The sequence below is a fragment of the Bufo gargarizans genome, chromosome 2 (genome assembly GCF_014858855.1).
Source record: "Bufo gargarizans isolate SCDJY-AF-19 chromosome 2, ASM1485885v1, whole genome shotgun sequence".
Classification (NCBI taxonomy): domain Eukaryota; kingdom Metazoa; phylum Chordata; class Amphibia; order Anura; family Bufonidae; genus Bufo; species Bufo gargarizans.
Genome location: NC_058081.1, coordinates 554,627,312 through 554,646,122, shown reverse-complemented (window position 1 = coordinate 554,646,122; position 18,811 = coordinate 554,627,312). Strand labels below are relative to the sequence as shown.

The 18,811-nt window shown below is 49.4% G+C and overlaps 1 protein-coding gene across 2 annotated transcripts in view; it reads left to right on the top strand.

The window, feature by feature from the left end:
• The first annotated feature begins 3,952 nt into the window (after positions 1-3,952).
• Positions 3,953-18,811, top strand: part of LOC122928601 (DNA-directed RNA polymerases I, II, and III subunit RPABC5-like) — a 51,119-nt gene continuing 36,260 nt past the window's right edge. Inside the window, exon 1 of one of the 2 annotated variants that reach the window (XM_044281597.1) lies at positions 3,953-4,081. The gene's annotated coding sequence lies outside the window, so the exon portion shown is untranslated. The remainder of the gene's footprint in view (positions 4,082-18,811) is intronic. The other variant, XM_044281596.1, reaches the window with a different exon arrangement.

Here is an 18,811-nt window from a genome sequence, read left to right as displayed (position 1 = left end):
GCTGTTCGATGGCGCTCTTCAGATAAAATGTGACAGATTCCCTTTAGGCCTCTTGCACACGAACGTTGTGCATCCTTTCTGTGCCTTGGGGACCGCAATTTGCGGTCCCCAATGCATGGGCAATGTCCGTGCGGCGGCCGGGTTGGATCGAGACCCATTCAACTTGAATGGGTCCGTGATCTGTCCGCACCGCAAAAAAAATAGAACAAGTTCTATTTTTTTGCGGTGCGGCGGCACAGACAGAAACACCACAGAAGCACTCCGCAGTGCTTCCATTCCGCATCTCTGTGATTGTGGACCCATTCAAGTGAATGGGTCCGCATCCGTGATGGTGCCCGTGTATTGCGGACCCACTGTATGCGGGCCGTTATACTGCCAGGGGCTCACAACGTTCGTGTGCCAGAGGCCTATAAGAGGTTGTCTCATCACAGACAATGGAGGCACATCGCTAGGATATGCCCCCATTGTCTTATAGGTGCAGGTCCCACTGCTGGGACCCACACCTGTATCGGGAGCCCCGCAAGGTGGTGGCTGGAGGACTCTGGTCCAGCCACCAAGCGCGCTCCCCATAGAAGTCAATGGGAGTGCACCGTGCATAACCAGCCACCACTGACGGAAATAGCCGAGCCAGTGCTTGACTTTTTTTCGGCGGCCCCATAGAAAATGAATGGAGGGCGGCTGCGCATGCGAAGTGCGCCCTCTAACACTTACGGGCTCCGTTCTTGATATATGTGCACATCCCAGTGGTGGGACCCGCACCTATAAGACAATGGGGGCATATCCTAGCGATGTGCCCCCATTGTCTGTGATAAGACAACCCCTTTAAGGCTACGTGCACATGTTGCGGATTACACATGGTTTGTCATGTGGAAAAAGCGCAGCCTAATACAGTACCAGCACAGTGTATAAGGGTACTTTCACACTTGTGGCAAAGGATTCTAGCAAGCAGGACGCAATCTGGACGCAAACTGATGGCATTTGTCAGACGGATCCGGATGGGAATCCGTCTGACAAATGCATTGAAATACCGGATCCGTCTCTCCGGTGTCATACGCAAAAATGGATCCGGTATTATTATTTTTTTTGCATTTTTAAAGGTCTGCGCTTGCCTGAACACTTAATGCCGGATCCGGCACTAATACACTTCAATGTAAATTAATGCTGAATCCGGAATTCTGGCAAGTGTTCAGTATTTTTGGCTAGAGAGAAAACTGCAGCAAGCTGCGGTATTTTCTCTGTTCAAAAAACATAAAAGGGACTGAACTGATGCATCCTGAACGGACTGCTCTCCCTTCAGAATGCATTAGGATAAAACTAATCATTTTTTTCCGGTATTGAGCTCCTGTGACAGAACTCTGTGCCGGAAGACAAAAACGCTAGTGTGAAAGTACCCTAAGACTGGACAAATCTCATGGACACTTAGCTTTTTTCCGTGCAGAAATTGACCTGCTGTGTGGACTTTTAAGGCTACTTTCACACTAGCGTTCAGTACGGATCCGTCTGCATTATATTGTAAAAATATTTCTAAGTGTGAAAGTAGCCTGAACGGATCCGCCCAGACTTTTACATTGAAAGTCAATGGGGGACGGATCCGTTTGAAGATTGAGCCATAGTGTGTCATCTTCAAACGGATCCGTCCCCATTGACTTACATTGTAAGTCTGGACGTATGGACGTATCCGCACGCCTCCGCACGGCCAGGCGGACACCCGAACGCTGCAAGCAGCGTTCAGGTGTCCGCCTGCTGAGCGGAGCGGAGGCTGAACGGTGCTAGACTAATGCATTCTGAGCGGATCCGCGTCCACTCAGAATGCATTAGTGCTGGACGGATGCGTTCGGGGCCGCTTGTGAGCCCCTTCAAACGGAACTCACAAGCGGACACCCGAACGCAAGTGTGAAAGTAGCCTTAACCTGCAGCATGTCAATTCTTTGTGCGATTATTTTTTATTTTTTTTTGGGTGGATTTCCCCCTTTTTTAGTGCAAAGTTGAGATCTGTAGCAAAATCCACATAAAATCTGCACCAAACATAAAGTAACTTCTGTTTTTGGTGTGGAAACGCACAGAAATCCGCACACCTGCTCAGACTTTCAGTTTTGAACCCCAGACCCATGTGCAGGTAGCCTAAAAGCGTTTTCCAGGATTATAGTCATTTTTTATTAGCCCCATAGAGTGTTGTACCTAATGAAAAAAAACATACTCACCTGTTCCCCTGTTCAGTGATCTTCCGGTCCCTGGCTTCTTTACTTCTGGCCAGGGTATGGACAAAGTCACATGCGCTGCTGAAGCCAGCGACCGGCCTCAGCGGTGATACGTTACCAAGCAGTAAGTCACCCAGCAGAGATTTCCAGTGTGTGGATGAGAGTTGCTAAAATTTCATCTGCTTTGTTGTTATTGTAATATACTGCATATTTACCTAGGTGTGGACGTACCCTTAGGCTTCTTTCACACGGGCGTCATGTTTTTTCTCAGATAAGATGCAGGTGCGTTATGGGAAAATGCGCAATTTTTCCACGCGAGTGCAAAACATTGTAATGCGGTTTGCACGCGCGTGAGAAAAATCTGCATGTTTGGTACCCAAACCCGAACTTCTTCACAGAAGTTCGGGTTTGGTGTTCTGTAGACTGTATTATTTTCCCTTATAACATGGCTATAAGGGAAAATAATAGCATTCTGAATACAGAATGCATAGTACAATAGGGCTGGAGGGGTTTAAACAATATTAAATAAAAATTTAACTCACCTTAATCCACTTGATCGCACAGCCCGGGTTCTCTTCTGTCTTCTTCTTTGCTGTTCACAGGAATAGGACCTGTGGTGACGTCACTCCGGTCATCACATGGTCCATCACATGATCCATAACCATGGTAAAAAATATCATGTGATGGACCATGTGATGAGCGCAGTGACATCACCACAGGTCCTATTCCTGTGAACAGCAAAGAAGAAGACAGAAGAGAACCCGGGCTGTGCGATCAAGTGGATTAAGGTGAGTTAAATTATTTTTTTGCTTTTTTTAACCCCTCCAGCCCTATTGTACTATGCATTCTATATTCAGAATGCTATTATTTTCCCTTATAACCATGTTATAAGGGAAAATAATAATGATCGGCTCCCCATCCCGATTGTCTCCTAGCAACCGTGTGTGAAAATCGCACCGCATCTGCACTTGCGATTTTCACACAGCCCCATTCATTTCTATGGGACCTGCGTTACGTGAAAAACGCACAAAGAGGAGCATGCTGCGATTTTCACTCAATGCACAAGTGATGCGTGAAAATCACTGCTCATGTGCACAGCCCCATGGAAATGAATGGGTCCGGATTCAGTGCGGCTGCAATGCGTTCACCTGACGCATTGCTCCCGCGCGGAAATCTCGCCCGTGTGAAAGGGGCCTAACGGTCTCTGAGATACTGACGTGTCATTCATCATCTTTTATGTGTGGAGGCCAACGTGAATTTCAGATGGCGTCTCCTATTGGGGCACTGTGGGCACTTTACCATGTACTAGGTGCACAGTAGCTGACGGTGGGCACTGGGGCAATATCCCCTTTGGACAATGTGGCAGGCACCATGGACTCTGTAGATTGTACACAGCACCACAATTGGCACTGGGATCACTGTAGCTGATACCCTGTTGACACATGGGAGAAAGCAGTAGTTTAAGTACCAGTTTTCTGCGCTTGGCATAGACTGGCATGAATTATATATCATAACACCTACTTTGCAGCATATCATTTACAGATCCAAGTATTATTATTAGATTGCAGAAGTATTACTCCCATTATCCGCACACTAATCTGCCATGCTCGGTGCAGTAGTGATCTATCTACTCGCCTGCACAGTCAGCGTTACGTAAACGGCCCACATTCTGCCGCAGCTAGAAATAATCCAAGTCCTTTGCTGCCCTCTAGCGTAAAACTGCGCGAACTGCATAAACAAGTTGCAGCGTCCCCCCCACCCCGGGGCTGCCAAAAGCGCATGCGCACAGAACCTGTTCGCCCAGAAAGTTCTTTACTGTGCTGGGTGAGTGCACCTTATTCAGAGAGAAATCCAGAGAGGAAGAAGCTGAGGACCCTCCTGTGGTGAGTGCATGGTGTGCAGGAGGAAAGCATTAACATACACAGCCTGACAATTAGTAATGCAGTGTTATATAAAGGTTAGGTGCCATGCACCCTATAAAGAATGGACATGGTCTGAGGAAGAATCACAGTGACTGGCAGGTTAAAGGGGGTCATCCAGGTTAAAGGTTTTTTTGGCAACCCCCCCATAGTTACCTGCTCCCCGACAGGGGCGGATTAAGTGCATGATAGGCCCAGGGCTGTCTACCCAACTCACCCCACCTCCCTTCCCCCTTCATTTTAGTTTTAGAATTTTTTTTCTGTATGAAGAGGCTGCGGTGCTTGGTAAGGCCATATGGCATCGTTCACATGGTCTAGGTGCAGCTCTGTCCCATCTGAGTGATTGGGCTGAGCTGCAATACCAAGCACCAGTGGCATACCGCCAATATAGGCAGACCACGCCGTTGCTATGGGGCCCGGAGCGTACAGAAGGCCCCGTCCCCTCCGTCTACTCCGCACAGAAAGTTATTTACAGAATCGTAGTTAATATGCGGCAGGCAGCGGCACGTGTGATCTGGGCTGCGGGAGTGCTGCATTTCACACTGGCCAATCAGCATTTCGCAGCACAAAGATCCTGCTGCTGATTGGCCAGTGTGTATCGCTGGCAGGTGCCGCCCAACTTTTCAAGTACACAGAGAGGCGCCGCGTGCCTCGGGTGTAGCATCCTCTATGCACCCTGTATACATGAACCCTGCACTCCGTATACACCGGCTGTACACCATATACCTGTATACATGGACCCTGCACCCCATATACACTGCTGTACACCATATACCTGTATACCTGCACCCTGTATACACTGCTGTATCCCATATACCTTTTATACCTGGACCCTGCACCCTGTATACACTGCTGTACCCCATATACCTGTATACATGGACCCTGCACCTCGTATACACTGCTGTATCCCATATACCTTTATACATGGACTCTGCACCCTGTATACACTGCTGTACCCCATATACCTGTATACATGGACCCTGCACCCTGTATACAGTGCCGTTACCCATATACCTGTATACATGGACCCTGTATACACTGCTGTACCCCATATACCTGTATACATGGACCCTGCATCCTGTATACACTGCTGTTACCCATATACCTGTATACATGGACCCTGTATACACTGCTGTACCCCGTATACATGGACCCTGTATACACTGCTGTACCCCGTATACATGGACCCTGTATACACTGCTGTACCCCGTATACATGGACCCTGTATACACTGCTGTACCCCGTATACATGGACCCTGTATACACTGCTGTACCCCGTATACATGGACCCTGTATACACTGCTGTACCCCGTATACATGGACCCTGTATACACTGCTGTACCCCGTATACATGGACCCTGTATACACTGCTGTACCCCGTATACATGGACCCTGTATACACTGCTGTACCCCGTATACATGGACCCTGTATACACTGCTGTACCCCGTATACATGGACCCTGTATACACTGCTGTACCCCGTATACATGGACCCCGTATACACTGCTGTACCCCGTATACACTGCTGTACCCCGTATACATGGACCCTGTATACACTGCTGTACCCCGTATACATGGACCCTGTATACACTGCTGTACCCTGTATACATGGACCCTGCACCCCATATACACTGCTGTACCCCATATACCTGTATACATGGACCCTGTATACACTGCTGTACTCTGTATACATGGACCCTGCACCCCGTATACACTGCTGTACCCCATATACCTGTATACATGGACCCTGCATACACTGCTGTACCCCATATACCCTGTATACAGTGCCGTTACCCATATACCTTTATACATGGACCCTGTATACACTGCTGTACCCCGTATACATGGACCCTGTATACACTGCTGTACCCCGTATACATGGACCCTGTATACACTGCTGTACCCCGTATACATGGACCCTGCACCCCATATACACTGCTGTACCCCATATACCTTTATACATGGACCATGCACCCCGTATACACTGCTGTACCCCATATACCTGTATACATGGACCCTGCACCCCGTATACACTGCTGTACCCCATATACCTGTATACATGGACCCTGTATACACTGCTGTACTCTGTATACATGGACCCTGCACCCCGTATACACTGCTGTACCCCATATACCTTTATACATGGACCCTGCACCCTGTATACACTGCTGTACTCCATATACCTGTATACATGGACCCTGTATACACTGCTGTACCCCGTATACATGGACCCTGTATACACTGCTGTACCCCATATACATGGACCCTGCACCCCATATACACTGCTGTACCCCATATACATTTATACATGGACCCTGCACCCTGTATACACTGCTGTACCCCATATACCTGTATACATGGACCCTGTATACACTGCTGTACCCCATATACCTTTATACATGGACCCTGCACCCTGTATACACTGCTGTACCCCATATACCTGTATACATGGACCCTGTATACACTGCTGTACCCCATATACCTGTATACATGGACCCTGCATACACTGCTGTACCCCATATACCCTGTATACAGTGTCATTACCCATATACCTGTATACATGGACCCTGTATACACTGCTGTACCCGTATACATGGACCCTGTATACACTGCTGTACCCCGTATACACTGCTGTACCCCATATACCTGTATACATGGACCATGCACCCTGTATACACTGCTGTACCCCATATACATGGACCCTGCACCCCATATACCTTTATACATGGACTCTGCACCCTGTATACACTGCTGTACCCCATATACCTGTATACATGGACCCTGCATCCTGTATACACTGCCGTTACCCATATACCTGTATACATGGACCCTGTATACACTGCTGTACCCCGTATACATGGACCCTGTATACACTGCTGTACCCCATATACATGGACCCTGCACCCCATATACACTGCTGTACCCCATATACCTTTATACATGGACCCTGCACCCTGTATACACTGCTGCACCCCATATACCTGGACCCTGCACCCTGTATACACTGCCGTTATCCATATATCTGTATACATGGACCCTGTATACACTGCTGTACCCCATATACCTTTATACATGGACCCTGCACCCCGTATACACTGCTGTACCCCATATACCTGTATACATGGACCCTGTATACACTGCTGTACTCTGTATACATGGACCCTGTATACACTGCTGTACTCTGTATACATGGACCCTGCACCCCGTATACACTGCTGTACCCCATATACCTTTATACATGGACCCTGCACCCTGTATACACTGCTGTACTCCATATACCTGTATACATGGACCCTGTATACACTGCTGTACCCCATATACCTGTATACATGGACCCTGCATACACTGCTGTACCCCATATACCTGTATACATGGACCCTGCATACACTGCTGTACCCCATATACCTGTATACATGGACCCTGCACCCCATATACACTGCTGTACCCCATATACCTGTATACATGGACCCTGCACCCCATATACCTGTATACATGGACCCTGCACCCCATATACACTGCTGTACCCCATATACCTGTATACATGGACCCTGCACCCCATATACCTGTATACATGGACCCTGCACCTCGTATACACTGCTGTACACCATATACCTGTATACCTGCACCCTGTATACACTGCTGTACTCTGTATACATGGACCCTGTATACACTGCTGTACTCCATATACCTGTATACATGGACCCTGTATACACTGCTGTACCCCATATACCTGTATACATGGACCCTGTATACACTGCTGTACCCCATATACCTGTATACATGGACCCTGCATACACTGCTGTACCCCATATACCTGTATACATGGACCCTGCATACACTGCTGTACCCCATATACCTGTATACATGGACCCTGCACCCCATATACACTGCTGTACCCCATATACCTGTATACATGGACCCTGCACCCCATATACCTGTATACATGGACCCTGCACCCCATATACACTGCTGTACCCCATATACCTGTATACATGGACCCTGCACCCCATATACCTGTATACATGGACCCTGCACCTCGTATACACTGCTGTACCCCATATACCTGTATACATGGACCCTGTATACACTGCTGTACTCTGTATACATGGACCCTGTATACACTGCTGTACTCTGTATACATGGACCCTGCACCCCGTATACACTGCTGTACCCCATATACCTTTATACATGGACCCTGCACCCTGTATACACTGCTGTACTCCATATACCTGTATACATGGACCCTGTATACACTGCTGTACCCCATATACCTTTATACATGGACCCTGCATACACTGCTGTACCCCATATACCTGTATACATGGACCCTGCACCCCATATACACTGCTGTACCCCATATACCTGTATACATGGACCCTGCACCCCATATACCTGTATACATGGACCCTGCACCCAGTATACCCCGCTTTTAAGGGGTAGTCCGGTTGTTTGAAGTTATCCCCTATCCACTGGAAAAAGAGGGCGTCGCGGGGGAGGAGCCAGGGCAGTTAGTGGGATGGACAAAAGGTGGTAGTGTGCGGGGCTCGGGGCCCTATTCAGACTCTTGCTATGGGGCCCAATGATTTCTATGTATGCCCCTGCCAAGCACAGTGCTATCAAATGAACAGCGCTGTGCTTGTTAAGGAGCAAAGAGGTTGCGGCGCTTACTGGGACATCGCGGTCTCCTCAAACAGCTGATTGGTGGGGGTGCCAGGAGTCTGACCCCCACCATCTCATAACTCTGAGTACAGATGTCATAGATGTTACCTGCAGTCCAATGTAACCCCCCACATAACACAGTGAACTATTGTGTTATGTGTAGTGTTACATAGGACTGCATGGAACATCTACATTAGGCTACTTTCACACTAGCGTTCATAGGTCCGTTCGTGAGCTCTGTCTGAAGGAGCTCACGAGCGGACCCGAATGCCTCCGTCCAGCCCTGATGCAGTCTGAATGGAGCGGATCCGCTCAGACTGCATCAGTCTGGCGGCGTTCAGCCTCCGCTCCGCTCGCCTCTGCACGGACAGGCGGACAGCTGAACGCTGCTTGCAGCGTTCAGCTGTCCGCCTGGCCGTGCGGAGGCGAGCGGATCCGTTCAGACTTACAATGTAAGTCAATGGGAACGGATCCGCTTGAAGATGACACCATATGGCTCAATCTTCAAGCGGATCCGTCCCCCATTGACATTACATTGAAAGTCTGAACGGATCCGCTCAGGCTACTTTCACACTTAGAATTTTTTCTAAGTTATTAATGCAGACGGATCCGTACTGAACGGAGCCTCCGTCTGCATTAATATGATCGGATCCGTTCAGAACGGATCCGATCGAACGCTAGTGTGAAAGTAGCCTTAGATGTACACAAAAAAGTGATCATTGTTATCTGGGCTGTTACATAGGACTGCAGGTGACAAATTAAAATTTTAGTTGCCAAATTTAAAATACATATGATTATGATAAAAAAAGACTTGGAGGAGAAGATGAGACAGATCACAGTAGTGAGCAGGGGTGTGGAATTCCTGACGCCTGGGACATGCAGTTCCGGGCCCCGGGCAAGTAGTTTGAACAGTTGTTTAGTCCTGTGCGGGCAAGTAGCAGGGACATGTTGGTTGGGCATTAAAGGGAACCTGTCACCCAAAAATCGCCTATTAAGCTGTTTACAGTACCTTATAGTGCTGTATACTCGTTTCTTGATGCACTTTTTGTTCGTTTTCCCGCATGTCTGCTCATTCAGAAATCGATGTTATATTCAGCTGCTGCCCCGTGCTTCAAGTCAGGCTTGAAGTCACGGGGGCAGCGGCCTCGGCGTCTTACATGGCCCTCTCCCCGCCCCCCTGCCTCTGTTACTGACAGCCGAACTCCGAATCCGGGACCGCGCTCAACGGCCGCATGCGCAGTAAAGGGCGGCAGGAGCGCGGTCCCGGCTGCCGCGCGTACTACGCGCCGTCTTACTTTCGCCGCACTGCGCATGCGCCCGACATCCTGTATCAAACGCGCCCGCGCCCAGATGCCGGGCGCGGGCGCGTTTGATACAGGATGTCGGGCGCATGCGCAGTGCGGCGAAAGTAAGACGGCGCGTAGTACGCGCGGCAGCCGGGACCGCGCTCCTGCCGCCCTTTACTGCGCATGCGGCCGTTGAGCGCGGTCCCGGATTCGGAGTTCGGCTGTCAGTAACAGAGGCAGGGGGCGGGGAGAGGGCCATGTAAGACGCCGAGGCCGCTGCCCCCGTGACTTCAAGCCTGACTTGAAGCACGGGGCAGCAGCTGAATATAACATCGATTTCTGAATGAGCAGACATGCGGGAAAACGAACAAAAAGTGCATCAAGAAACGAGTATACAGCACTATAAGGTACTGTAAACAGCTTAATAGGCGATTTTTGGGTGACAGGTTCCCTTTAATAGGAGCGGTCATATGCTAGCCGCGAGCTGACCGCTCCTACATCTATCTCAGCCTGCCCCTGCATCGTGCATATGAGTACCGTACATATCACTTCCTGCAGGCGGCCCCCGCTCCTCCCAGCTCCTGTATCGAAGTCTCCGCCCACCTGCCAGCACAGGAGCGCACAGTAAGTCAGCACACCGTCTCCAGAGACTGAGTAATTGCAGGCCAAGATGGGAGAAGAGGAGTGAGAGACCCCACGGCCCCCTGCAGATGAGCGTTCCTCCCGGAGCCTGTCCACATCGCAGCTCCCGGCCTGACCTGCAAGCGCTGACTGGGGTCACATAGCATTATACTGATTTATGATGCTATGTAACCCTTACAGTTCTGGAATGTGTTGGATAACACTGACAGCATTAATTTCCCCCACACTAGTAGTTAGCCCCCCATGTAGTAGTTTGCCCCTCACTGTCCCTTTAGTAATATTCTCCTGTGCCCCCCAGTAATGACCCCAAAGTTGGCACACACAAAAAAAAAAAAATATATAAAAGCTAATACTAACCTGTGTCCCTGTCGGCGCTCACTCGTAGATGCTGCAGGAGAGCTGCTCACACACGTCAGTGTGCTGCGTCCTGGCACAGGTGCGCAATGACGTCATCACGCCCGCCTGCGCCGGGATTTTACTACCGCATAGGCTTCAGGGCCTACTAGGCCTAATGCCTATAGCGGTGATCGGGAGGCAGGGAGCTATCTCCTAGCATTGATCGGGAGGCAGGGAACTAACTCCCGTGCCCCGCCGTAGTTTGGGACGGCATTGGGCCCCCCAGCTATGCCGGCTACAGACCCAAACGCCCCAATTATAATCCGCTACTGCTCCCTAGCCTTAGCTGTATTTTAGTCCCCGCTGTCAACATCTGTTTTGACGCCGGCACAGCCAATCGTTGGCTGCAGAGGTGCCCTACTCTCCGTGTGTCACATGACCAAGTGACATGACACAAGGGAAGCAGGTCACCCCAAGCAACCCCTTTAAAAGGGTTGTCACTTTAGCAAGTGGCATTTATAATGTAGAGAAAGTTAATGCACGACACTTGCTAATGTATTGTGATTGTCCATATTGCCTCCTTTGCTGGCTTTATTCATTTTTTCCATCACATTATACACTGCTGTTTCCATGGTTACAACCAGGGCCGTCTTTAACAAGGGGCAGCTGCCCGGGGCCCAGTTGCTCCTTGCTCCTGGCTACTGCCCCGGGTGTCAGGCTGTCAGCTACACAGGGGGTGCTGCCATGCCATGCCGACACTCCAGGCAGCGAACTGTGAGAGCTGTGATTCTCTTAGGAGAAAGGACCTTAGATGACATCATCACCATGTGACCAGTAACCTAGCAATTTTACTGGTCACATGGCTATGAGGTAATCAAAGCTCCTTTCTACCAGGAGTGTTGCTGCAGGAGAAGTTTGCCATAAAGGGGTATTCCCATCTTAATGATCACTGTTAAATCTGTTAATGATTTGACAGTGATCATTTTTCTAAATACATTTTATTACCCAGTTCCCACCCTTTTTGAGAAAATAAGTCCCCTGTTGTCTTTCGTCTTAGCTGGTTACGGCCACCTCTCCTGTCGAATCCCGCCGGGCCACGCTTGTGCAGAAGACTGAAGATTCTCTCCCGGCCAGGCCACGCAATGTCCTGAACGCCGCTGCGCATGCGCCATGATGACTTCTTCCTGGCCTGTATAGTACATAGCCGGCGTGCGCGTTCGCGGATCTGTACTATACTGGCCAGGAAGAAGTCGTCATGGCGCATGCACGGCAGCGTTCAGGACATTGCGCTGCCCGGCCGGGATAGAATCTTCAATGTCCTGAACGCTGCCGCGCGTGCGCCATGACGAATTCTTCCTGGCCAGTATAGTACAGATCCGCGAACGTGCACGCCGACTCTGTACTATACAGTCCAGGAATAAGTCACCATGGTGCATGCGCGGCGTGCGTGCGCGTTCAGGACATTGCCCGGCCGGAAGAAAAACTTCAGTCTTCTGCGCAAGCGTGGCCTGGCCGGGAGAAGACGTCACTCAAGCCCAGCCGAATCCAGGAAGTGGATGTCGTGCTGGACGAAGGTAAGTATTAAAACTGGGATGGGAATACCCCTTTAACTGTATACCGTGGGGTGCTATACTGCTCTACTGTGGGGTACTGTATACTGTGAGGTGCTGTATACTGTGGGGTGCTGTACTGCTCTACTGTATATTGTGGGGGGCTGTATATGGTGGGGTTCTGTATAGTGTGGGGTGCTCTACTATATACTGTAGGGTGCTGTATAGTGTTGGGTGCTGTACACTATAGGATGCTATACTGCATACTGTGGGTTCTGTACACTATAGAATGCTATACTGCATACTGTGGGTTCTGTACACTATAGGGTGCTATACTGTGGGGTGCTGTACACTATAGGGTGCTGTGCTGTATACTATAGGGTGCTATACTGCTTGCATACTGTAGAGTGCTGTATACTAGGGCTGCACGATATGGGAACTTTGTGCGATCGCGTTTAGGGCCCTAAAAATTGCGATAACGATATGCGATGCGATATTTTAAGGGAATTGTGCTAGAGAGGTCTAGTTGCACTGTTATGGGGGAATCTGTGGATGACACATATATAGCATACCACAGAGCCAGGTAATATATTGCCCCAAAAGCTGTCTGTCTGAGTTGGCCATCAATAGAGGCTTTTTTCTCTCCTCCTCTTCCAGTTGTCTCCGATTAAAATATGGAGCAGGGGTCTTAGGAGGTGAGATGTGGGATATAGATGAATTCAGGAGGGCATGTGTGGTCGGTGGCTGGGTACATGAGTACCTGATTCTCACAGAGATAACTACCACTGATAGCTTATTATGTACCCAGTCAGCAGCAGAGATAGGGGCTTGGGCGGCATCCTGGGCATCGGCCCACTGTGAAATTTCCCAGTAAGGTCTATGGCCAATCCGCCCCTGCTGGTGCTTTTTTCTATAGTGTGCAAGCATAACCACCGCTGCTGGATTACAGAGTAGTCGTAACCATGGAAACAAGCAGTGTATAATGTGATGGAAAAATGAATCCAGCCAGCAAAGGAGGCAATATGGACAATCGCAATACATTAGTAAGTGGCTTGTAATAACTTTCACTACTTAATAAATGCGATTTGCTGAAGTGACACAACCCCTTTAACTACCTCAGGACCGCCGTACGCAGGATTGCATCCTGCCGGCGGCCCTGCTCTTCTGGGTGGACGCATATACGCGTCCTCCCGCGAGAGCCGAGATTTCCTGTGAACGCGCGCACACAGGCGCGCGCGCTCACAGGAACGGAAGGTAAGCGAGTGGATCTCCAGCCTGCCAGCGGCGATCGCTCGCTGGCAGGCTGGAGATCTGATTTTTTTTAACCCCTAAGGCCTCATGCACACGACCGTTGTGTGCATCCGTGGCCGTTGTGCCGTTTTCCGTTTTTTTTCACGGACCCATTGACTTTCAATGGGTCCGTGGAAAAATCGGAAAATGCACCGTTTGGCAGCCGCATCCGTGAGCCGTGTTTCCTGGCCGTGAAAAAAATATGACCTGTCCTATTTTTTTCACGGCCAACGGTTCACGGGCCCATTCAAGTCAATGGGTCCGTGAAAGAACACGGATGCACACAAGATTGGCATCCGTGTCCGTGATCCGTGGCCGTAGGTTTTAGTTTCATACAGACGGATCCGAAGATCCGTCTGCATAAAAGCTTTTTCAGAGCTGAGTTTTCACTTCGTGAAAACTCAGATCCGACAGTATATTCTAACACAGAGGCGTTCCCATGGTGATGGGACGCTTCTAGTTAGAATACACTACAAACTGTGTACAAGACTGCCCCCTGCTGCCTGGCAGCACCCGATCTCTTACAGGGGGATATGATAGTACAATTAACCCCATCAGGTGCGGCACCTGAAGGGGTTAATTGTACTATCATATCCCCCTGTAAGAGATCAGGGCTGCCAGGCAGCAGGGGGCAGACCCCCCCCCCCTCCCCAGTTTGAATATCATTGTGCGGCCCCCCCCTCCCCTGTTGTTAACTCGTTGGTGGCCAGTGTGCGCACCCCCCTCCCTCCCTCCCTCTATTGTTTTAATACATTGGGGCCAGTGTGCGCGCGCCCCCCCAACCCCCCCCCCCTCCCTCCCTCTATTGTTTTAATACATTGGGGCCAGTGTGCGCACCCCCCCAACCCCCCCCCCTCCCTCCCTCCCTCCCTCTATTGTAATAATAGCATTGGGGCCAGTGTGCGCACACCCCCCCCCCCCCCCCCCCCCCGATCATCGGTGGCAGCGGAGTAGAAGATTTTCATACTTACCTGGCTGCTGGCTGCTGCGATGTCTGCGTCCGGCCGGGAGCTCCTCCTACTGGTAAGTGACAGCAATGCGCCGCACAGACCTGTCACTTACCAGTAGGAGGAGCTCCTGGCCGGACACAGAGATCGCAGCAGCCAGCAGCCAGGTAAGTATGAATCTTCTACTCCGCTGGCACCGATGATGGGGGGGGGGGGGGGGGCATACTGGCCCCAATGCTATTATTACAATAGAGGGAGGGAGGGGGGGGGGGGGGTTGGGGGGGCGCGCACACTGGCCCCAATGCTATTGTTACAATAGAGGGAGGGAGGGGGGGGGGTTGGGGGGGCGCGCACACTGGCCCCAATGCTATTATTACAATAGAGGGAGGGAGGGAGGGGGGTGCGCACACTGGCCACCAACGAGTTAACAACAGGGGAGGGGGGGCCCACTGGCCACCAATGAGTTAAAAACAGGGGGGGGGGGGGGGTCTGCCCCCTGCTGCCTGGCAGCACCTGCCAGGCAGCAGGGGACAGTCATGTACACAGTTTTTTTGTATATTCTAACCTGAAGCGTCTCCATCACCATGGGAACGCCTCTGTGTTAGAATATACTGTCGGAAATGAGTTTCACGATGTAGCTCATATCCGACAGTATATTCTAACATAGAGGCGTTCCCATGGTGATGGGGACGCTACAAGTTAAAATATACCATCGGATTGGAGAAAACTCCAATCCGATGGTATAACAGAACTCCAGACTTTACATTGAAAGTCAATGGGGACGGATCCGTTTGAAATGGCACCATATTGTGTCAACATCAAACGGATCCGTCCCCATTGACTTGCATTGTAATTCAGGACGGATCCGTTTGGCTCCGCACGGCCAGGCGGACACCAAAATGACTTTTTTTTCATGTCCGTGGATCCTCCAAAAATCAAGGAAGACCCACGGACGGAAAAACGGTCACGGATCACGGACCCACGGACCCCGTTTTTGCGGGCCGTGAAAAAAAACTGTCGTGTGCATGAGGCCTAACAGGTATATTAGACGCTGTTTTGATAACAGCGTCTAATATACCTGCTACCTGGTCCTCTGGTGGTCCCTTTTGTTTGGATCGACCACCAGAGGACACAGGTAGCTCAGTAAAGTCGCACCAAACACCACACTACACTACACCCCCCCCGTCACTTATTAACCCTTTATGAACCACTGATCACCCCATACAGACTCCCCGATCACCCCCCTGTCATTGATCACCCCCCTGTAAGGCTCCATTCAGACGTCCGTATGATTTTTACGGATCCACGGATACATGGATTGGATCCGCAAAACACATACGGACGTCTGAATGGAGCCTTACAGGGGGGTGATCAATGACAGGCGGGTGATCACGCATATAGACTTCCTGATCCATTCAGACGTCCGTATGTGTTTTGCGGATCCGATCCATGTATCCGTGGATCCGTAAAAATCATACAGACATCTGAATGGAGCCTTACCAGAGGGGTGATCAGGGAGTCTATATGGGTGATCACCCCCTGTCATTGATCACCCCCCTGTAAGGCTCCATTCAGACGTCCGTATGATTTTTACGGATCCACGGATACATGGATTGGATCCGCAAAACACATACGGACGTCTGAATGGAGCCTTACAGGGGGGTGATCAATGACAGGCGGGTGATCACGCATATAGACTTCCTGATCCATTCAGACGTCCGTATGTGTTTTGCGGATCCGATCCATGTATCCGTGGATCCGTAAAAATCATACAGACATCTGAATGGAGCCTTACCAGAGGGGTGATCAGGGAGTCTATATGGGTGATCACCCCCTGTCATTGATCACCCCCCCTGTAAGGCTCCATTCAGACATTTTTTTGGCCCAAGTTAGCGGAAATATTATTATTATTTTTTTGTTTGTTTTTTCTTACTAAGTCTCATATTCCACTAACTTGTGTCAAAAAATAAAATCTCACATGAACTCACCATACCCCTCACGGAATCCAAATGCATAAAAAAAATTTGACATTTATATTCCAGACTTCTTCTCACGCTTTAGGGCCCCTAAAAAGCCAGGGCAGTATAAATACCCCACATGTGACCCCATTTCGGAAAGAAGACACCCCAAGGTATTCCGTCAGGGGCATATTGAGTCCATGAAAGATTTGACATTTTTGTCCTAAGTTAGCGGAAAGTGAGACTTTGTGAGAAAAACATCAATTTCCTCTAACTTGTGCAAAAAAAAAAAAAAAAATTCTATGAACTCGCCATGCCCCTCATTGAATACCTTGGGGTGTCTTCTTTCCGAAATGGGGTCACATGTGGGGTATTTATACTGCCCTGGCTTTTTAGGGGCCCTAAAGCGTGAGAAGAAGTCTGGGATCCAAATGTCTAAAAATGCCCTCCTAAAAGGAATTTGGGCACCTTTGCGCATCTAGGCTGCAAAAAAGTGTCACACATGTGGTATCGCCGTACTCAGGAGAAGTTGGGGAATGTGTTTTGGGGTGTCATTTTACATATACCCATGCTGGGTGAGAAAAATATCTTGGTCAAATGCCAACTTTGTATAAAAAAAAATGGGAAAAGTTGTCTTTTGCCAAGATATTTCTCTCACCCAGCATGGTTATATGTAAAATGACACCCCAAAACACATTCCCCAACTTCTCCTGAGTACGGCGATACCACATGTGTGACAGTTTTTTGCAGCCAAGGTGGGCAAAGGGGCACATATTCCAAAGGCACCTTTCGGATTTCGCAGGCCATTTTTTACACATTTTGATTTCAAAGTACTTCTCACACATTTGGGCCCCTAAATTGCCAGGGCAGTATAACTACCCCACAAGTGACCCCATTTTGGAAAGAAGACACCCCAAGGTATTCCGTGAGGGGCATGGCGAGTTCCTAGAATTTTTTATTTTTTGTCGCAAGTTAGTGGACATGTAGAACAATAAATTTAGCGAAAAATTTATATACAGCTGAAAGTGAAAAATGTCATTTTTTTTGCAAAAAAATCGTTAAATTTTGATTAATAACAAAAAAAGTAAAAATGTCAGCAGCAATGAAAGCTCTATTAGTGAGAAGAAAAGGAAGTAAAATTCATTTGGGTGGTAAGTTGCATGACCGAGCGATAAACGGTGAAAGTAGTGTAGTGCAGAAGTGTAAAAAGTGGCCTGGTCATTAAGGGGGTTTTAGCTAGCAAGGTTGAAGTGGTTAAGGGGCAGATACCTATAAGGCCACATTCACATGTACCTTGGCGGCGGCGTCTTTAGGGGCGCAGATTCCATTAAAGGGCTTCTGTCATCCCCAAAACTCATTTTTCATTTTTGGGCATATTAAAATCCTTATTGGACGACTATTTCCTATATAGGGCTCTTACCTTGTTCTGTGGCTTGGTTTCACTAAAATCGATCTTTTAAAATATGCAAATGACTTCACTACCAGCAAGTAGGGCGTCTACTTGCTGGTAGCTGCCGCATCCTCCTGCTGATTGACAGGGCCAGCGAGCGCTCTCCTCCGGCTGGCCCTGTCTGCAATTCGCATCCCGCGCCTGCACCTCATTCGGCGCAGGCACTCTTGAGAGAAGGACGCTCGCTCCCTCAGCACTTCCTCAGTGCGCCTGCACCGATTACTTCTTCTCTTTCGGGTTTAGAGGTCAAGAAAACTGGTCTGGGAGGCTACCAAGAGGCCTACAGCAAGATTAATGGAGCTGCAGGAATATCTGGCAAGTACTGGCTGTGTGGTACATGTGACAACAATCTCCCGTATTCTTCATATGTCTGGGCTATGGGGTAGAGTGGTAAGACGAAAGACTTTTCTTACGAAGAAAAACATCCAAGCCATTTAGCATTTTGCAAAAACACATCTGAAGTCTCCCAAAAGCATGTGGGAAAAGGTGTTATGGTCTGATGAAACCAAGGTTGAACTTTTTGGCCATAATTCCAAAAGATATGTTTGGCACAAAAACAACACTGCACATCACCAA